The sequence below is a fragment of the Amaranthus tricolor genome, chromosome 1 (assembly GCF_026212465.1).
Source record: "Amaranthus tricolor cultivar Red isolate AtriRed21 chromosome 1, ASM2621246v1, whole genome shotgun sequence".
Lineage (NCBI taxonomy): Eukaryota > Viridiplantae > Streptophyta > Magnoliopsida > Caryophyllales > Amaranthaceae > Amaranthus > Amaranthus tricolor.
In genome coordinates, this window is record NC_080047.1 from 36173143 (window position 1) to 36197164 (window position 24022).

The 24022-nt window shown below is 33.1% G+C and overlaps 1 pseudogene; it reads right to left on the reverse strand.

The window, feature by feature from the left end:
• Window positions 1–11495: 11495 nt before the first annotated feature.
• LOC130810073 (putative beta-D-xylosidase) lies at window positions 11496–20273 on the reverse strand (annotated as a pseudogene).
• Window positions 20274–24022: the final 3749 nt, after the last annotated feature.

Genomic DNA, 24022 nt, shown 5'->3' on the forward strand with positions numbered 1-24022 from the left:
TTAAAATATAATCAAATTGGTTTTTTTTGATCGTCTGAACGCAAAGATTATTAAGACGTTAATGTTACGTGGGATTAAGAGTTCTTTCGTGATCACAGAGTAGATGACTTGTTTCGTATTACCAACCATTTTTATTTATTTATAAGTTTACCTGCTGCTGGTAATGTTGGTTATTTATAAGTTTACCTGCTGCTGGTAATGTTGGTTGTGGAAGATATTGTTGTCCAATGCAATAGAATTCATTAATTGGTTTTGTATTCTGGAATGCTGCAATTTTAAGAGCATTACAACAAATAAACACAAATGATATAAACATCTTTTTAGGAGTACTTAATTATCATTAGCAATATTTTCCTTATATTCTCATTAGCAATATTCATAAAAATTAAGAAAAATTAAATATTTTAGATGGTGAATGTATTTTTTTATTTAATAATAAAGTTATTTAGAAAAAGTAGAAATTATAAACATTAAAAAAATATTATGATATATAAATTTACTAGAAAAATATGAATACCACAATTTTTAAAAAAATATTTAAATAAAAACAATTTTATTGTGTGGAGCCATAGCCATTAATAAAGAAAGTATAAAATAGTACAGTTGATATCAAACTAAAAGAAGTTGCCAAATGCCAATTATTAATACTTTCTTTTTTTGTCATTGTAATTATTTTACTTTTTTGGTCGAACAAGCTGAAATTTAACCGTTAATATCTTATAAATTTATTATTAATTACGTGATAAAAATATCATAGATTAATTTGTATTGATATACATTTAAAAAAAAACAACTTTTAGAAATGCATAATTTTATTTATTTAGAGCTAGTAAAGAAATACAAAGCATGAAAATACAGTAAAAATTAAAAATTTAAATAAAAAACCAAATTTACCTGACAAGATTCTGTTGTATACAGGTTGGCATGCTGTGTGTGAGTCGCTTATGCATTTTCGCTTTTTATCGATTAGAGCTTGTAGACTTAGGCCTTCATTGCCTTCATTAATGCCATTCGGAAATTAATATTGTCATTTGGAATAAGGAGAAAGTACATAGTTTTAAACTGCCAATTATTGAAATTGTTATGTTAGAGTTAACTTATCATGAATGCAAGCATATGATAAGGAAAATATGAGGTGCAGATACTCTATTGTCATGGAAATAAATACTATTTTAAATTCATATGACAATAGGAGGAAGGGTTTAATAAGTTATAAAGTGTTCACATCATCTTAAATTCATCGATGTAGGATAAACCAATTTAACAACAATCAACAAAAAAAAAAAAGATCAACGCCTATGAGGACCTTGTGTTTGCATAACAAATATATGACAAATAAGAACAACTTTAGAAGATAAGAACAACAAATAGAACAACCCAAAATAAATAATAAAAACTTATTTAAGAAAGGGAGAGAATAGACAACAAGCAAAGAGATAAATTTACCTTTTGGCATGCATGATGATTGTTTTTCGCATATGCATTTGAAATATGGTATGAACTCAGGAATGCAAAAAGATAAATCTACAACAGGAATGCAACTAATTAACTCAAATGCAGTGAAGAAGAAGAGAGCACCAAACATGACTTTCTTCATTGATGCCATTTTGTAATTATGATTATTGTATGTTTAATTAATTAATTAGTAATGTGATTAATTTTAATTCACTATTAAGCTTGCTATTTATAATGGTTTTCCATAATAATAAATCAATTGTGTTATAAATAAAGTAGTGTTAAGCCTCTTAGTTAATTAGTTGTTACATAATGTTCATCACGTTTAATACCACCCTGGCCGGCCTAATCTTTGTTAATTAAAGTATTAACTTAATCTAATTATCGATACTAATCATCTCAGCTAGTAAATTATATTGTGGACTTAGTATATTTTTGTTTTATTAGGAGATAATATTCTTTAATAAGAAAAATATGTTTCTTATTCTACATTTAGAATTAGTCTTAGAACAATTCTTTTATGATCCAAAATTTATGGAAATCCAGTCTAGTATTTAATATATACTCTTTCCTTTCTTTAAAGTTGTTTCGATTTGTTATTTTGTGTTGTTTAACTTTTTGTTCATGTGATAATGTAGTGTGTAATGGAGTAATTGCACTGGTGATTACCAAATTATCAAACAGAATAATTCTCATAATGAGATTATTTTTATTATACTGACCTGATGTACACTTTTAATCTTAAATTGATAACTTGTAATTTAATGTAATCACTTAAAATCTACCAATTATAACCTTAAGTGCTGGTTTTATATAGTTTTAATTAAAGTCACCCAATATAAACTTTCAGTTTTTTAAAAATTTACCAATGTATGCAAAAAGTAAAGTAGACAAACAATAAGGAACGAAGGGAGTAATAGATATTAACATTATCTAAATAAAAATTAATGGAAAATCCACGTGGTAACCCTAAGGTTTTAGGTTTTCTACATGGTAACCAAAACTTTTAAAAAATTCATGTGGTAACCCTGTGGTTTACAAAATTGTTCCATCTTTGAATTTGGGAGAATAAACATGATTTGGATGAAAAATGGTAGAGTTAGGGTTTATGTTTTAGGAAAAAAGGTTGAAACTGATAGCATTTGAAGTGATGAGTCACATAAATAGACATACAACAGTATTAAAACTTTAAAATTAACGTTTGCTAAAGTTTTATGTGTAAAAAGATCAAGGTGAAACACTTTGGTGAACCTAAGAATTACCGCGTGAATTTTTTTAAAATTTTGATTACCACCTGGAATTTCTACAAATTATAATGAGAAGTGAAAATCTCTTAAGTTTGACTTGTGGCAATCCAGCGAAGTTGGAGTTGTTTGCATGTTTAAAACTTTGAAACTAAAACTAACTCAAATATTCAGTGATAGCAACGTGGACGTTTGCAAAGCTTATTATAAAAATCCGTCTAAATCTTTTTAGGTTATTTAAACCTACAAAAATATCAAAATTATTAGTATATTTTGTGAAGATAATTTGAATGGTTGACTAAGAAAATACTCTCTTTGTTTTTTTGTTTTACTTTGACTTAGTCAAATTAATGCAATTTTAGATCATTAATCATCTTTGAAACAATTAATAATATTAATAAAGTGTATGTGTCAGGATCAAAACCCTAAATCATGGTTTAAAATAATTGTTAATAAATCTTTCAGAACCAACAAAGTGTAACCTGATTTAGAAAAGAAACTTTATTTTAACAGAAAGGGAATCAAAGAGAGAAAAAAAGGAAGGTGCGTTACATCTACAGTACATAGGTCACTCAAATGCTAATACCAAAGGGTTACTTTTTCGATAGTGGGACAAGTTTCACACACTAAAGAGGGTAATTCTAATTAGGGCAGTAAATGCACCGGTAAGAGACCAATAATAACGCGATGCGCCAGTAATTGTTTTAATCGAAACAAAGTGATATTTTTGGAATTGCTAAAGACATCTGTTGAGGGTATTTGGGACATTCCTTGATAGCCCAATAATTGGCCATAAATACTTCATTTTATGCTATAAATAAGGAAACAAATTCTCTACAAAAAAGTACAACTTAACTCAAAGCATACGAATTGCAATTTATTACTTGTGCATGAATAAGAACTAATCCATTAAATTCCATGGATCTTCAAAAGATAATTTGAAGAAGATAAAGAACATTTATTGAATAAGACAAGGTTTTATTCATTAAATTTATAGAAAAGGCCCACGGTAAAAAAAGGTGATAAGCAATAATCCAAATTATTGGGATTGTGCACTTGGAAGGACTTGTTAGACACCTTACATCATCAACGCACTGATTGTGTATGCTCCCAGAAAATCATTCCAGGCCTTCCTAACCCTTGTTGCTTGTGTAGGTTATTAAGGCATTTTAAAAAGTGGTCTTACTGCAAGATTTAGCTTGATTGCAAGAACATACCTCTAATTCAACTTAAACCTTTGCTTAAGGATAATCCTTGGACTAATCTTGACTTAGTTCTTAATTAATTGTGTCTCATAAAATACAAGAACAAAAAGTATCATTAACAATATAAATTAATACATAGAAGTATTTTCATTAATATAACTTTTATGAACATATAAATTCATATATTTAGAGCTAGTGATGATCAAATTAAACATTTTTAATTTAAAAACTAAAGTAATAACAAAAAATAATGGAGAGCGTAGAATTAAATAATACTCCTTCTGTTTTCAAATGTTCTTCCTATTCACTTTTTTTTGCAAATCTCAATGCAAACTTTAAAATCAAATAATTTTAATTGTGAGTTTTTAAAAATTCTAAAGACATCATATGTAGAAAGTATATATTGAGACGAATCTAACAAGAACCCACGTGAATATGTTTTTCTTATAGATCGATGAGAAATCGTAGTCAAAGTATGACACTAAAATTCATAAATTCTATTTAGGAAAAACATATATGAAAACCGAGAGATTATAAGAGAAGGTATTCGGGAGTTAAAAAGGGTTGCTTTAGAAATAAATAAAAGAAAAGAGAGAAATAAAAAGTATTGAATAAGATTTGATCCTATTGTCTCTTGATATGTTGATTAGAACTCCAACCAGCTACTCTATCTCATTAGTACACAATATGAGTATGATTTATTTATATAAGGCTCTTCAGGTTTAGGGGCCTCAATGGCAGAACATAGTTGGGGGCAGGTGGGGCCGTGGGGGCCTTACCCCCCAAAATTTTCGGCAAATTTTTTCAGTGTACAACCGGGGTTTTATATTTTTATAATTTCAGTCAAGCAAATAAAAGCAACACAATAAAAAGAAGAAAATAATTGAAAAAAAAGAATTTTATAAGTAATACTGGAGTATTAAATTAGGAATAAAATTATTAATAACACTTGAAAAAAAAAGAAAAAGAAAGAAAGCAATCGGGATAAATCGACAAAATTAAAAATTAAGCTTACCATCCAATTAAATGATAAAGGTTTATTTTTATATTTTGATTAAATTTTCTTATCTTTATTTAATAATTAATTTGAATAAGTGAATACTTGAATCAATGAGAATTCATACAATAAAATAATCAATTATGAAGATAGTGAAGATAAGATTTTGTAACAATATGGGCAACGAATATCTTGCTGATAGTTTCTTAATATACATTGAGAGACAAAAAACAAAGAAATATAGTGTCAATAAGATTGTGGATGATTTTAAAGCGTTAAAAGAGCGTTGAGTTTTACTTTGATTAAAAATTTACATTATGACCTTTGATTGTATTGAATGGCCATATTTTAGTCGAATTCAATTTTGTTTGTTAACTCCCTTTATTATTTTGTTCAAATTTCCCCATAAGAAAACTGTATGCAATTGAGCATCCCCGTATGTCACCAAGCCGTCGCTGATCATTTGTCTCAATGATCTATTAATCCCATTTTCTCTATGGACTCAACAATTTACTTACTTTATGCACTCTTTAATGATTAGTTAGGTGTATATAGAGGTGTTCATTCGGTGATCTGGTCGATTTTGGACGGGTGTCATTCGGTTTGATTGAATTTCGGATCGGTTATTATTAGATGCGTGTTACGGCGCGTCACATTCGGGTTGGGTCGGTTATGTTGTGCGACAGCGGAAGCAAGGTCGATGAACAACAATGAAACAACAAGAGATTCAATGCAAACAATAAGAAAATGACACAAGAAATTAACGTGGTTCACTATCAACGTGATAGCTACATCCACCGGCACCGAGAATAAACTTTTCACTATAAACAAGGAGATTACAAGATGAACACGGGAAACCACAACAATGGCTCTCCAAGCTTTATCTCTCGTAGTTTTCCTCACTTTGTGTTTTTCATTGCATCCTCATAGTGCTAACAAGCGAGTTATTTATAATTAAACCAACTTGAAAGACGGTTTGGGCTCTTAGTAACCACAAATAACCGACCACAAATAAAGGTAACCGTCCCAAAAGACGTTTTCCGTGAAAAGAAACTTCAATTACGCGACCCGTGTAAAACTACGCGAGCTGCAGAGTGAGATCAGAAGCAACTCTGCGCCTCGCGGAGTATTACGCGCCCCGTGGATCAAAGCAGGAGCAACTCCGCGCGCCGCGGTCTTCTACGCGCCCCGCGGAGGTATCTCTGACCCATTTCTTCAACCCATATAACGATTTGATCGAGTCACAATATTTCAAAAATCTCCACCTTGACAAGAACATGTAGTCAACCACTACCTCATCAAACCATAGTGAAGCAAAACCATTCTCAAGCCAAAACCGATGCAAAGCTCAAGCATAAGCCATACATCCCGACAAGTCTCCAACCAAGACCCATCCCGATAAGTCTTCAACTAAGACCCATCACACACTCGTTTCCAAGTATAACAACTCATAACACTCAACTAGCATCACAAGCTCACTCATAATGCTCCATCTGCATCACGAGTACACGAGGCAAGCTCAACCTTGAGTTTGTGCACACCTCCACCTGTGAGCTCCCTCACACTGCCTCTAAGGGCCTATGCTAATCAATCCAGCATAGTAAAGAATCTACTAGGACTGTCAGACCATCCTACCTTCTTTACCTCTATCTTCATGTACGTGCATTCCGAATGAAATTTGACTACACTGTGCTTCTCCCAAACATCAAGTACTTGATCACTAAACACACAATCCTAGTACACAAAAGCCAACCAAGGTTGATCACAAAGAACCATCACCGAGATCAAGACATAATCAAACTCAGCGAACACAACTCAAACTTCAACCGATGTAACAAAGCACTTAATATCATTCCCGTACATAAGAAACACAACAGCTGATCCAAGCAAACCGTAGAGAGAACAAATCTCTACCTGCCAGTGCCCCCACTCAGGTTGAGTCACAAACCTACAAATGACACTTCTGGCATGCGCAAAACAAGTACACATCACAACATACTTCAAACACCGAACCATTACTCTAGATATGTAGACCGACTTAGTCTCAAAATGAGGTGATGTAATTGAGCTAAGTAACACTACCAGTCCATACAACAGTTTCCCACACTTTGCTCATGCGTAAATTCATAGCAAGCCACTGCGTCCGCTCACTATACTCTACTACGTGCTTATAAGTTAATGGTCCAAGTGACTCCACAAAATTGGCTACCAACCTTGCCAATCCCACAAGGTTCAATGCATAACCTTCCAAACTTATAGCAACCAAAACAACACTCCCTACAGCCAACCTATTAGACTTCTCGAGAACACATATAGGCTTTTCGTGAAACCCTTTAGATCGGCAGAATGTTCCCTGTATTGACTCCTTTAAACTATCCACAGAGATAAAGATAGCACCAGAAATCACAATCAGAGGGATACCTGGGGTAGCATCAACACCATCAATCTGGGGTCGAATAGAGATGGATGAGGATTTAACCTCATACTCCACCTCAAACTCGGTACCACTATCACCATAACCAGCTGCTGCAAAATACACAACAACACACCAAAGCCCTAAGAAGACTCCAAATATGAGATAGCACGATACCCTACTGAGCCACACCACACACATACTAGGAACTCTAATCTCGTGTGTAAACCCCGATCGAACAAACTAATCCAGTATCTACTCAACAACCAAGTATCAGAGTGCATGCATAAGACTCTCCCTAACAAGGTCCAATTCGCTATTCCTGTAACACCGTCCTGCAATGTTGTTATCCCATAGGTATGATGCCACAAAATACCTAAAACACAGAACATAACAAATCCACAAAACAAATTATCCAAATGTATCCAACTAACCATCTTACCATACAAGTGATCATGAGCTTCAATGCTAAGCTCACACCCGTGTTTAAACCCAAACACCCAATGCTTGTCTTCCTCAAGGTAGGCATCCTTGACACATGTAAGACGATTCTCAATGGACAATTCCAGCCCTCTACTTTCACCCGTATGACCATGCCTATCAACAGATATAGGCAGCGTAACACCCTAAAAGACATACAAGGATTTCACCTTGACACCCTTAAGTATCAAATCCGAACTCTTAAAGAAACTCACGTTCCCATTGCCAAACTCACCCTTGAGCCCCAAATCATCTAAGGTCCCAAGGGATATCAAGTTCTTCTCCAATGCAGGAACATGCTTCACCTTAGTCAAAGTAACCCTTCTCCCATCTCTAGTCCGAAGTCTCATGGAACCAATACCTACTACTTCACATAGAGTACAGTTAGCAATCGTAACTGAAGCCCCAAAACAAGACTCATAAGTATCAAACCAGTCCCGACGAGGACTCATATGGAACGAACTGCCAGAATCAAGAATCCAGATATCAACCAATTCACTAGACTCAACACAACTAATTAATGCTAAATCTTCCTCCGAATCATAGCTCTTGTTCTGTTTACTTTCGACTATTGTGGCATGAAATTTATTCTTTAATTCTGGACATTTAGACCTAAAATGTCCTGGTTTCTGACAGTGATAACATATTATGGTCTTAGTGTTGCTAGACCCATCTCGACTATTACAAATATCCGACCTAGCACCGTTACTATTGTTGGACCCCTTATTCTTTCTAGAATTTCTACCCGACCTAACAACTAACCCACTGCCATAATTCTTATTATCACCTGTCGTCTTTTGACACAACTCCCTAGTATAAAGTGCTGCCTTCACTTATTCTAAGGTCAACGAGTCTTTGCCAACCACAAAAGACTCCACAAAGTTCTCATAACTATTCGGTAGAGAAACAAGCAATATTAACACTGCATCCTCATCATCTATCTTAACTTCTAAATTACGCAAATCTTGTAAAATAGAATTAAGATTTTCTAGATGATCCCTTAATGGCGTACCTGACTGCATCATGAGGCTAAACAACTGCTGTTTCAGTAGTAATTTGTTGGTTAAATATTTTGTCATGTATAGTGACTCCAATTTTAACCATAATTCTGCGGCCGTCTCCTGATCAGCAACCTCCGTGATGATATGATCATCAAGACTTAGTAAGATGGTAGAATGAGCCTTCTCTTCCATCACTACTAACTGTTCATTAGTCCATCCGTTTCCAGATCCCGACGTAGACGCTGCACTCTTTGGGATCAACGGACGCCAAATCTACAATTGCTTTAATAACGCCTTCATCTTAATCTACCATAGCCCAAAGCTATTCTTCCCATTAAATTTCTCAATCCTTATTGTAGAATCTCCTACCATTGTTTCCGTCAAAAACTCTTCTTAGGATTAAACCTGAGCTCTGATACCAATTGTTGTGCGACAGCGGAAGCAAGGTCGATGAACAACAATGAAACAACAAGAGATTCAATGTGAACAATAAGAAAATGACACAAGAAATTAACGTGGTTCACTATCAACGTGATAGCTACATCCACCGGCACCGAGAATAAACTTTTCACTATAAACAAGGAGATTACAAGATGAACACGAGAAACCACAACAATGGCTCCCCAAGATTTTTCTCTCGTAGTTTTCCTCACTTTGTGTTTTTCATTGCATCCTCATAGTGCTAACATGCGAGGTATTTATAATTAAACCAACTTGAAAGACGGTTTGGGCTCTAAGTAACCACAAATAACAGACCACAAATAAACGTAACCGTCCCAAAAGACGTTTCCCGTGAAAAGAAACTTCAATTACGTGACCCATGTAAAACTACGCGAGCCATAGAGTGAGATCAGAATCAACACCGCGCCCCGCGGATCAAAGCAGGAGCAACTCCACGCCCCGCGGAGGTATCTCTGACCCATTTCCTCTTCATCCCATATAACGACTTGTTCGAGTCACTATATTTCAACAGGTTAGTCACGGTTCAGTTGAAGATTAGTTATTCGAGCTATCTGATTTGCATCAGTTCGGTGTCGGTTGAAGTTCGAGTCGAGTGTCAATCGGTCTCGGGTTGTTATCGGTTAACAATAGCTTCTGTTTTATCGGGTACAGATCGGATCCGAATATTTTTTTTCAAGTAGAATTCGGCTATGAGTTACTAATTACTATCGATCGAGTCAATGTCACATTAAGTTGCTAGTCATCTTTTAATTCATGACAATATTATCTTTTCTTAAGAGAAATAGTTAAAATGCAAATCAATTAGTAATTATTACTTTGTTACTTTTACTTCTTTGACTGTAAATTAAAATTAAAGTTATATCATTTTTTATCCAATTTGATTAAAAATAGTTTATTAGACATTAATCATTGATTATTTACTCTAAATATATAAAACCATGTATTTTTAAAATTTAATTTATGAAATACCTATCGCTTTATTAGATTAACTAATTAGATGATTGAACATGAGTTGATCATACTTTTATGTTAGAAATTGGTTCAGGTTTACAGTAGTTCGATTAAAAATTGGTTCGGGTTAAGTTGGTTATATCCGGGTTGAGTTCGGTTTCGAGCATGATACGGGTCGAATATGACTCGGTTCGATCACTATTAGGTTCGGGTAATTTCGGTTAACGGTTACATGTTGGTTATAAAAATCGGTCGCAGTTCGAATTCAGTTTCCCATTTTCCGTTGTCAATCGGTTTATGTGCAACTTCGGTTCGGGTAGTGTCGGTTCAATAAATCTAAACAAGATACGCATTTTCGGGTCGGATAACTTTCGATTTCGGGTAGGATTTCCCGGTCGGGTCACATTTGAACAGCACTAGGTGTATATAAAGTTTCACTAATTCTTAATTAAGATGTTTTGTGGTGAGACAATTTGTATTGGGCTGGTCCTATACATATTTTTTGTAATGTTAAAGTGATTACTTATAACGTTAAAGCGATCACTTATAATTTTAAGATAATCACTATTTATAGTCTTAGAAGGATTACTCATACTCTTAAAACGATCACTTATGATCTTTAAGTAATCAATTAAAAAATAGGCTAATTATATGGGACTGTCTATTGAGACAAGCTGATAAAGTTTTTGTGTTGAGGAATTAAACAGGAGTAAATTCTAAGGATGCTTCAAAATACTTTGCCAATAATAATATTTCTTTTGTTCTAAAAGACACGTTAAATTGCATATAATATTATGATTATATGATTTCTGAAATTATTAAGGGCTATATTATTTGACGCTGCCTTTTTCATTTCTTTGTTATTTTTCATAAATTGAATTTGTAATATTGTCATAATGTATTTCATACTCATAACGTTATTCAACCAGATTTATTACAGATAGACAATTAGAATCAGTAGATGAATTACATGTTTGGAGATGAAGTTGCAATTGAAATCAGTTTACAATTTACTCATGCGTTACATAAGCAAAAAAAAGATTGTTCTATTATTAGTTTATATCTACGCTGTCATAATTTGAAGCATCATTCCAATTAGTTATTTTCAAATTGTTATCAAACAAAGCAAACCAAACTAAAAAGCACATTTTCTGTACACTTCTGAATAATGATTCTATGTATAGCACCAGGTACTTCACCTTAATTAGTTTATCAACACTTAGCTTGTGGCAAACTTTATGGTATATAATTTCCTACTAGCCTTAAAATTACCATATAAGATCTTAATCAATTTCCTAAATCAACTTGAACAGAAATCTGATGTTTGAGATCATACCCAATGTGAAGTATATGTTCACCCATTGAGATTCTTCTAATCCCAAATTCATCTGCCCTACTAAAATGCTTGCAAACGTGTAAATTCATCCTAACTCGTTGCTGCGAACCAGCCGACACGTAGACTTTCTTGAACCCAATAAGGTGCTTCTCGGTCGACTGGGCCCCATTGGTGGGGTCGAGTACACGCGGACGGTGTGGGACCCGTCCATCTTACCCATATTCGTTACATCAATCTGGAGGCTTAGGGAAGGTGTAGAGTCACAATTTGTGTGTAACACCCTTATGGCATTATTTGTGTGCAATGTAGAAATATTTGTATTAGGAATTTGGTTTTTAAGGGCTAACATCATTTTTGTTGGTGCTTGTGCCAAAGAGTGAGTAAAACTAGTGTAACTTAACCCAAATCCAAATGGGAATACAACGGGCCCTTTATAGAAACAGTATGTTCGGCCCGGATAACCTCTTGCTGGGTTGGCGCGCATTGCAAGGTCTGTCATTGAGATTTATGATACATAGTCTTGTGGATACCATGTCATTGGAAGCTTTCCTCCTAAAAATAAAATTAAACAATAGAATTCAACATAATTATCGAAAATTTTAAAAAAGGAAAAAATGGTAATTTTACTATCACAAATTTTCTATTGAGGCTATCTTACTATGAGACAACTTTAATAGGTCAGCCAAATTATTTTAAAAATAACAATTTTTCTACAAATGGAAATTCAGTTTTTATTTTCTTAGGTTTGTTTATTACTAATGAGCCTTTTGCATAGACCAGACTCACAGTGAGACGTTCTCGTACAAGAGGGATTATTTTACTATAGTATCTTTTTAAACCAAACTACTATAATAAGATTGTACAAATATTTATTTATTTACAAAACTTTGGTATAAAATTTAAAATTATTGACAATTACTAATCAATATTTATTAGTTTGTGTTAAAGTTAAACTATAGATTATATTTTGAGATCAATTTCTGTTTTTAGATATTATATTATCTTTAACTTTTTTTAATTTATTAAAAATTCTATAACTCCGATTTCATAATATAATAATCAATAGCTGAGATTACGTTGCTATAGTCATTCGCAGACAGAGTAATAGGTGTAAGAGCGTTCAGCTCCAACATAGATTATAAATTTTTTTAAAATGTTTTCATCTGGACTACCATGACCCCTACATTTTCTTGATTTTGTCTTATTATTATAAATAATAATTCTAGAGACCTCGTTCAATTAGCTGCTGATTGTATTAATTTTATGGTCTGTTTGGTTAGTGGTACTAAATAGTAGTAATGAAAATAATTTATAGTGTAAAATTTTATGAAAAGTTCTATATCATTCCCATGATAATGAAACTTCGATCAAAAAAGTTTTTTTTGTTTACTAATTTTCATTACCATCTAATACCACCTCTCCCAATGGTACTGCATTAGAATGAATTTTATAAAGAAAATAAATTGATTGGAGCTGGACAAGCATGGCCATCAAGGTACCAAGAGATTTTCCAACTAAATTTACACTAATTTTTCATTTTCATAACCACCGTTAGGGGTGTTCAAAAAAGCCCGGGTTGCAAAACCCAACCGGGATTCCAGTATCCAGTTTAAAAAATCGGATAATTAACCCGGATTGTCAAAATCGGGTATTTCGGACCAGGTATTCGAGTCGGATCCGGATATCGATTTTAGTAAAACCGGGTACCCGGTATCCAATTTTGTGATTTTTTTTTGAAAAAAAAAATTAAAATGCTTATTCTTAATCTATCTGATATAATTAATATATTATAATCACTTAACCCTAAAAAAATTAAATGTGTTAAAATTTAAAGTAATGTGTTAAATTATATTCTTTTATTGTCCTTAATAGTATTTCAAACGGCGTATTTCAAAATACATCAATATTTTGCCTAATTTAGCTCCAATTTTAAAAAAAACACACTTTTTTCTTATAAAAATCATGTTTTCGACCCGGTATATAAAAAAATAAGGAAAAAAACACAATGTTTAAGACACAATCAAAACCGGGTATCGAAATCTAGATACCTGGTTTAACCGGGTCGGATCCGGGTCACAATTTTAGGTACCCAAAAAAGCGAGTTTCTGGATTTCGGATATGGGTCGATACCCGGTACTCGGTTTTGAACACCCCTAACCACCGTTAATTACTACCTACGAAACGGGCTATTAGTGATTGGTTTTAAAAGTCAATCATTATAAATGACGCCCCAGAGAAATGGAATTAGTAAACTAACCTGGATTAGTGGTACCAAAGAGGACATCAGCAATAGCAGTACCACCAGCTTGAGAAAATTTGAATAAAATAAGATGTTTTAACAACTTAATTCCAAAAATAAGCTTCGTGAAAACTTAATTCCCAAAATAAGTTTCCGTACATCCAAACCTAGCCTTGGAGTAAGTCGCTGTTACTAACAGCGACTTAAAAAATAAAAAAAAAAATTTTTAACTCGCTTTTAGTAACAGCGACTTAATGAATTTTAAGTTTTCAATTTTCAGTTACTTCCTCATTCCAACCTATTAGATTAAGGAGTTGATCAGTTAACGTTAAAGTCGCTGTTACTAACAGCGACTTAAGGAGTTGACTGGTCAAGTCCCTAAGTCGCTGTTAGTAACAGCGACTTATTACTTTTAATTTTTTTTTGTCTTTCGCTGTTAGTAACAGCGACTTACTCCAAGGCTAGGTTTGAATGTACGGACACTTATTTTGGGAATTAAGTTTTTATGAAGCTTATTTTAGGAATTAAGTTGTTAAATAATCTTATTTTATTCAAATTTTCAAACCAGGATAACCAACCCACAAAATGGCACTAATCTTTGGGTCATTTTTAGCAAAGGATACATCAACAGGCCCACCACACATCAAAACCAAAATAGTTGGGCCTCTAGAGGCCATGGCCACCCTTGAAATCAATTCTTGTTGGTGGCCCGGTAAAAGAACAGACTTTCTGTCTAGGGCTTTGGCCTCGATGGATTGGTCCAGGCCCATTACTAATATTGTTGCATCCGCATGGGTTGCTGCTGATATTGCTGCCCCAAATTGTTGGTTGCTATTGCAAGCTACACTTATGCATCCTGCTTCATGTATTGTTTTTGCGTATCTTGATATGCCTTGCAATGGAGATGTGTATCGACATGCCACACCTAAAATTACATCAACCACAATGTTTTTGTTTCACAATTTTATTGAATTTTTTGTAGTTCTGTTTCTTTGAGTTTGTCACACTTTTCTTTTTAGTCAGGGGGTGTTTGATTCACAGCTTTTTCATTGATTTTTTAGTTGGCTTTTGGCTTTTGGTTTGTTGATTTGTCAAACATCTAAAAAACTATTTGGTAAAAAGCCAGCTGAAAAGCTCGCTTTTAAACCAATATTAAAAAGTTCTCCAGCTAACTTTTTTTGTTAGCCTGTTGGCTTGTTAGGCCCATTTTTTCTCTAATAAACAGTCAACAGTCAATACCTAATTTTACCAAACATCGTCATAAAACGCTGGCATTTTCAGCTAGCTTAAAAGCCAACAAAAACTGCCATTACCTCCAATTGGCCAAACAAACCAACCTAAAAAGCCAACAGCTAACAACTAACAGCCAATTGCCAAACACCCTCACTATCTTATAATTTTGTAACTTTTTGCTTTATGAAAATGTCCCACCATATTAATTAGTTCTCATCCAATCATTTATGTTATTATAATCTTATTCATACAATTTGAATGTTTTCAACACATTGATAATATTTGTGCCAACCCCCTTTATTGCAATTGCAAAGGGATAAAGAGAGTACTTAAGAGAGGTTGACGGCATGCAAGGGCAGATCTAATGGGGGGTCAACGATGTCAACTGACGTCACTTAAATTTTGAGAAAAAAATTAAAATTATAGGTCATATTGGCTAAGTTGGTGAAGGAATGGACTTTTAACCAAGAGATCACAAGTTGAAACCCCTCTAACTCAAATTTTTTTTTTTGCTTTTTCTGATTTTCATAATAATATCCTGGCCCATATTCCCATGCTAGCTGGCTATCATTAATTTCCTTTGTAAAAAAATATCAGTACTTTTCTTTGCCATTTCCTCATCCACTTTTTCAATTTCAAAATCAAAAGAACCAAAGTTAACTTCCCTCCCATTTGAACGCTCAACCAATGAGTAGCGATATTCAAGAAGCAACAACCGCCCGTAGCCGAGTTGCATTGTAGGCCTGTAGCAGCGGCGAGCCGGCCATTTTGACTCAATCAGACACCGGCGGCAATCAGTGGACTAGGTAAATAAATTATCCTTTTTAATTCTTAATTCTATTTGTAATTTGTTTATCTCTAATCTATTTGTTTAGAAATTAGGGCTTTTATATTTATATGTTTATCTATTTAGAAAAATTAGAGTTTTTAGTTTTACAATTTTCTTAATAAAGTTCAGGTAAAATTAGGGCTTTTAAAAAATTAGGGTATTTTTTTTTTATAATTTTCTTAGCAATTACTTATTTGACAAATAACAATTAATAATTTCGATTAATTATTTAGATAGTTTAAACTTTAAAGGTTTTATAATTGTGATTAATTAGTTATTCAGTATTTTAGTAATTTAGTTTAAAAGTTCAAGCGTGAATTTGTGATTGATCTATTTGATCATGTTATTACAGTTCAAATGGATAGGTAATTTAAAAAATTATCTTTTGGATCGTCGATTGGCAATACTAGTTTAAGATTTGAAAATTCACCAACTCCCCCTAGAGGAAGCTAAATCGCCTCAACAACATACCCCTTCTACTCAAAAAAGTAGAATTGATGTAAGTGTTCTTCCATTTGATCCTGCAGATAGATGGCCAATTTCAAATTATGATGTGAATGATCGCGATGAGGTAAGGAGAGCTTATATTTAAAGAGGTCCCTATCAACCCCGACATGATACTTATCCCCAAACTATATTGTCTGGATATGCATGTCGATTTAACAAGTCTTGGTATGATAAGTATTCTAATTGGTTAGAATATAGTCTTAAGAATGATGCTTGTTATTGCTTGTGTTGTTATTTGTTTGCAACTGAAAGTGAAATTGAAAGTCACTATGGAGGAGACACATTCATTAGTAAAGGTTTGAGACTTGGAATAATATCAAAAGATTTGATAAACATATTGGGGAACCGAATAGTATTCATAAGCAATGTGTGATTAGATGTTGAAATTGAATATAGAAACAGTTTGAATGCATCCGTGGATAGTGCTAGATTAATTTTGTATTCAGGATTACCTTTTCGAGGTCATGATGAAAGTGAAACATCCAGTAGGAAAGATAATTTTCTTACTTTCTTAGAGCTTTTTGCCAAAAAGAATGAAAGTGTTGGTAATGTAGTTTTAAAAAATGCTCCTGTTAATAATCAAATGACATCTCCTATGATCCAAAAAGATATTGCCAATGCTTGTTAAAAAGAGACCATTAACGCTATTCTTGAGGAACTTGGGGATGATTATTTGGCTATCTTAGTCGATGAATCCCGTGATGTCTCTTGTACCAAGTGGCTCTTGTTCTGAGATATGTTGATAAAAGGGGTTTTGTGATGGAGCGTTTAGTTGGTCTTGCCCATGTTACTAGCACTACTGATGAGTCATTCAAATAAACAATATATTTTATGCTTGCTCAGTTGTCTTTGAGTCCATCTCATAAAAGATGGCAAGGTTATGATGGAGCAAGCAACGTGCGAGGTCATATTAATGAGCTAAGGACTTTAATCCAGAATGATTGTTCATCTGCACATTATGTACACTGTTTTGCTCACCAACTTCAATTGACTCTTGTTTAGGTTGCACATAAACATGTTGATGTTGAGCGTCTTATTGATTTGACCAATCTTGCATTGAATACTATTGGTGTTTCTTATAAACGTAGAGATGAGTTTCGACAAAAAAAAGCTGAGATGGTTGAAAAAGCCTTATCTGAAGGTGAGCTATTAACTGGAAAGGGTTTAAATCAAGATCAAGTTGGTCTTCAAAGACCTGGGGATACTCGTTGGGGTTCCCATTTTAAAACTTTCTCCAATTTCATTCAAATGTTTTCTCCTATAGTTAATGTGCTTGATGCTCTTGTAGTTTCCGGAGATGATGATATAGCTAGAAGTCAAGCTAGTTTGGATGGCATACAAACTTTTGATTTTGCTTTCATGATTTATTTAATGAAATTAGTATTAGGGATCTTTAATGGACCAAGTCTATCTTTGCAAAGAAGAGATCATGACGTTGTAAATGCTATGTCCTTGCTTGGTACTACTAAGAGGCGATTTCAGAAGACTAGGGATGAAGGATGGGAATCTTTGATGAATGAAGTGAAATCTTTTTGTGTGCAACATGACATTGATATTCCTAGAATGGATGAGTTAGCCCCTTTACGTGCTCGAGGAAAGTCGAAACGTAGACTCTCAGATGTGATAAATGAGCACTATTATTGTGCTAATGTTTTCTGCACGATTATTGATATGAAAATGCAAGAACTTGATTGTCGCTTTCCTGAGATCAGTACAAATTTACTTATTGGAGTTGGTTGTTTGAATCCTGCTAATTCATTTTCCTATTAAAACAAAGAGAAGGTACTCAAAATGGAAAAGTATCCCGATGATTTTGATAATTTCTCTACTGATGAGCGGTTTTCAAGCTTAAGTACTCTTGGTGAAATCTCCAAAACATTAGTTCAATCTGGTTTGTATAAGTCTTGCCCACATTTTTATAAGCTTTTGAAGTAGGCGTTGATTTTTTTAGCATCTACAGCAACAGTTGAAAGAGTGTTCTCAGCAATGAAGATTATCAAAACTGAGTTGCGCAACAAGATATCTGATGAGTTTTTAAATGATACTGTTGTAACTTATTTTGAATGTGATTTGTTTCAAAATATGTCAAATGATGATATTATGCGCCGTATTCAGAATATGAAAACTCGGCGTGGACAATTACCTTAATCAATTCTTGTTTAATGTAATTTTTAACGCCATTGATTAAAATTTTTTTTTTTCAATTATCGACATCCCTCGTCTATTTTTCTGGTTCTGCCCTTGACGGCATGTGTAACATACTTTGACTTTACAAACCCCAAAATTATGAAGCCTCATGCACCATAGGATACATAGTAATTTTTTTTTATTTTTAAAAAAATAAAGCAACTTGTAGAAGGATTTAACATAAAAAGAATACGAGGGGTCAAATATTAAAAATGCACTAGGTCTTATAAATATCATAAATTCTTATGAGAGACGGTCTCTTTAAAAGACTATCTCTAATTGGGCTGACCTATTATATATTTTTTAAATATTGTAAGTAGCCATTAAGAATGATGTAAGTAAACATTTAAGATATTGAAAGTAAGCATTAAAGATAATACAAGTAGACATTAGGAATACGGTAATTAGACATTAATCTTTAGTGGGTTGGACTTGAGATACGTCTCTCAAGAGACTAGCTGAATAAAAAATTTGGTTGCATTTAAAATGGTGATAGTGATGTATGGTGAGACAAACCGTTACTTATTGGGCAAAATTTATGATGCTAATATACTAATTGAAATACTTCTTTTCATGTTAATTTGTGTTAATAATAAGAGAATAATTATGTTAGTTGGGCTATTCAACCCATGTATAAAAATTATCTCACGATAGAACCGTTTCACACAAAAATTTATGTAAAAACTTACCGGCGTAGTTTTTGATCATGGTAACGGTAGCATCAGCATTAGGCCCAATAACAGCAATAGTAGGATGTTGGGCTGCGGACAACGGCAGTGATCTAGGCCTGTTCTGGAGAAGAACTATTCCTTGATGACCTGCCTGATAGGCCAGATCTTGATGGGCTTGAGTGCAAACATCTTTTGGGCCTAAGTTTCCAAATGGTTGAGCTGATGGTTCACCATCAAACATTCCTAGTCTCATTTGGACAATTATGGTGTTGATCAAGGCCTGGTTTACATCAGCTTCTGTCAATAATCCTTTCGTTATTGCCCCTTCCGTGTGCACTGCTAAAAAGGGCCCACAATCCAAGTCTAAACCTGAATTCATAGAAAAAGTTATGAATTCACAAACAAATGTATCGGGTTATTAGAGAAAAATCAATATACTTTTAAATGTCCAATTACAACAGACTTTCCCTCAATATTGCAATTTGGAACATATTTCCTGCTTTGGGAAACTTAATTTCCATGGTTCCTTCCACATAAGACCGGGTTTTTGTTAAAGTTTGCCAGATAACATCGCTACCTGAGATAGTGTTTTGGTATTTAATCCAAACCGCTATCACAGATAGCGGTTTTGTTTGGCTGATTTTTCTTTTTTATAATTTTTATTAATAACCAAATCGCTCGTATAATGAATATCTTTGAAAGAGAAAACTGTCATCTGAGATGGCGATTTGTTTTTCTTATTATTTTTTAAAATATTGTCAATAGCAGATCACCATCTAAGAAAGTCATTTGATTTGAAATACAACCAAACTGCTTTCTTAGATGGCGGTTTGGTAAAAAAATTCTTCCAGCCGTTCTACGTGGACGGTAACATGGGAATTCATTTTTTCATGGAAGTAGGATGGAAAATAAAATTCCAATTACTAACATTTTTGTGAGCAAAGATTCCAATAACAATCAGCTAAAAAGAAAATAATGTATTAAATTGAACATAAACCTAACCCGCTTTTATAGTATCCGCAGCTTCTTCCTCCAGTGTGCGGGTGTAATGTTGAGAATCGAAATTTAAAAAAAAAGAAAAAAATTCAAAGCAGTAACACAAAAAGTGCGACTGGTTTGAATATAATTTATTTTTTTATTTTAATTTCGAATGATTTGTTTTGTTTAACTAATTTAATTTTTAAGTTATTGTTGTTTAATAAATGTTGTAATGCATTATATTATGATAATGTTATTGTAAGTATTTTTTTTAATTTAAATTTGAGAAAACGGAAAAAAAAAAATTAAATCCAGTCGCACAAAAAGTGTGACTCTACCTAGGTACAGTCGCACTTTTTGTGCGACTGGATTTATATATTTTTTTTTAATTTCGAATGAAAATTTATTTTATTTATTTATTTTTTTTAATTCGAATGAATTTATTTATTTTGTTTAATCAATTTATTAAATTTTAGTTGTTTAAATATTTATGAATATAATAATTGTTGATTTGTTTGTAATTGTGAATTATTTTGGTTGGTAATAATTTATATGATTGTAAGTGTTTGTAGTAAATTAACTTAAATGTTTATTAAGTCAATATTGTAAGTGTAATTAAAATGAATATAACTTAATTTAATTTTTTATGCTTTTAATTTTTTATTAATAGTAATTAAAATATGAAAATTATAGTAAATGGCTGGAAATTGTTGAACCTCTTGAGTTTTGATGATGACTACACTTTATTTTAGCAAATATGTCTTTAGAGATTGTGTGCAGGTTGATATTCGATCTTGATTATGATCGTAGATAGCACTTATGACTTGGTTTATGGAAACATACATGTCGAAAGAATTCAAAGGATGTTAGGAGAATATATCGCTTGGGATGTAAAATGGAGACAGCAGATCTACTGTTCCCAAGTTGGATGGTCTAGCAAAACTGGAATTTAGAAACAACGCACAGTTCCTAAACTAAAGTCAGCCTACGTTAACTAATAATTCTGATTATTGTTTGTTTAATTATTATTTTTAGTTCATGTATTGAATAAAGTTAATTTGTTGCAAATTGTAAAATATTAAAGTTAATTGTCAAAGTATTTTACTAAAAATCATTTTTCGTTTTTAATAAGATTTATTTTAGGAGTTATATTTAGTATGTAATTGGATTTACTAAATATAGGAACAACTGCTGGGTCTTAGGTATTTTTAGAATAACCGATTCTAATTTTAGTATATAGGTAACCGGTTCCTAATCTTAGTAAATAGTAACTATCCCTATTGTTAGCAAACCTTAACTGTGCCTATAATTAGCATTAAAGTACCCGTGGTTATTATTGGAAAAAGGGAACTGCTGCTAATTCTGGCACACTAGTGGAAAAAACCTCATTTGCTGCGGTTTTTTTGCCATTATTTGCTGTGGTTTTGGCCCCCAGCAATAGTGATAGCAGCAAATATCCTACTTTAAATGCTGCGGTTCAAAACCGCAGCAAATAAGGGCATTATTTGCTGCGGTCAAGGGCTAAAACTGCAGCAAATAAGGAGTGTTATTTGCTGCGGTCAAGGGAAAACCGCAGCAAATAAGTTGGGCATTATTTGCTGCGGCCAGAGTCAAAACCGTAGCAAATACCTCTCTTTTTTTTTCTTTTTCTATATTATCCTTATAATAATGCAATAATAATACAATGTAATAACAGTGATTAATCCAATTATAATCACATTAATCAACATTATAATAATGCAATAGTAATAATAAACTCTCGCTCGTATATATAATATAATATTATGTACATACATACATATATATATATATATATATATATATATATATATATATATATATATATATATATATATATATATATATATATATATATATATATATACATTAAAGTATAAAAAATAATCTATACTAATTACAATTTATCAAGGACAAATATTAGCAAGATGCACGGCAATCTTGTCTTTTAATTCGCGCATCTCTTCACTTCTCAAAGGGCGTGTTTCCCTCGGAATGTCTTTTAAAACCTATATATAATATTAAAATAAAAGATTAATATAGAAAACATTAGATTTTACCAATAATATATTTAATTAAGAACGTAACAGCAAATACTTACGGCATCTATATTTTCGACTCCAAAGTCCTTCACGGAATTTATAATATCGTCCATAAACTTCAGCGCGTAGTAGCCGCAGTCAACGGAAGAAGAAGGTTGTTGAAAGCACTAAGAGAAAATAGATGTTAGTGTCAAAAACGGTTAAAAACGCATAAAATTGCAACTTAACACGTAAATTCTAGAATATGACTATGATTTTAAATTCTAACAACTTCTACACAATAATATATACCAAATAGTGTTGTGTGCCAAGTTTCGTGCAAAACAAACAAAGTTTGAGCTACTTAACGCGCGAAATTGACAAAAACGCTTAAAAACCCTTAAAATCGCAACTTAACACCTAATTTCTATCATATGACTATTATTTTCAATTCTAACCATTTCAACACAATAATATATGCCAAATAGTGTTGTGCGCCAAGTTTCATGCATAACAAACCATGTTTGACCTACTTTACGCGCGAAATTGACAAAAACGCTTAAAAACCCTTAAAATCGCAACTTAACTTCTAATTTGTAGCATATGACTATTATTTTCAATTATAACCATTTCAACACAATAATATATGCCAAATAGTGTTGTGTGCCAAGTTTCGTGCATAACAAACCATCTTTGACCTACTTTACGCGCGAAATTGACACAGCAGCAAACTAGTGACCAGACCACCTTGCACGACACGTGGAGACCAAACCTATGCATCCAGGACCTAGGCTAAAGTGGAAATGGAATCTTGGCACTTGGATCTAGTTATCAAGGTCCTAAAACCATTCTAACAATCCCCGTGGACTCCTAGAAGCTGAGCTGAAGGAGGGCTGCTCGACAGTTTGCTAGATCAGAATTTTGTTTAAGTATTTGTGGTTGTTTCATGTTCTTTTCATGATCATTTGTAGTTTTTGACTGTGTCATTAATCAAAGCTTACGCACAACATTAATCCTTGCATAACCAAGGCCTTAATCAGCCCCGGTTTCGCATCAAAACCAAGTTTTAGTACTTTACGCGCGAAATTGACAAAAACGTTTAAAACCCCTTAAAATTGCAACTTAACTTCTAATTTCTAGCATATGGCTATTATTTTCAATTCTAACCATTTCAAGACAATAATATATGCCAAATAGTGTTGTGTGACAAGTTTCGTGCATAACAAACCATGTTTGACCTACTTTACGCGCGAAATTGACAAAAACGCTTAAAAACCCTTAAAATCGCAACTTAACTTCTAATTTCTAGCATATGGCTATTATTTTCAATTCTAACCATTTCAACACAATAATATATCCCAAATAGTGTTGTGTGCCAAGTTTCGTGCATAACAAACCATGTTTGACCTACTTTACGCGCGAAATTGACAAAAACGCTTAAAAACACTTAAAATCGCAACTAAACTTCTAATTTCTAGAATATGACTATTATTTTCAATTGTAAACATTTCAAAACAATAATATATGCCAAATAGTGTTGTGTGCCAAGTTTCGTGCATAACAAACCATGTTTGACCTACTTTACGTGCGAAATTGACACAGCAGCAAACTAGTGGCTAGACCACCTTGCACGACACGTGGAGACCAAACCTATGCATCCAGGACCTAGGCTAAACTGGAAATGGAATCTTCGTACTTGGATATAGCTATCAAGGTCCTAAAACCATTCTAACAATCCCCGTGGACTGCTGGAAGCTGAGCTGAAGGAGGGCTGCTCGACAGTTTGCTAGATCAG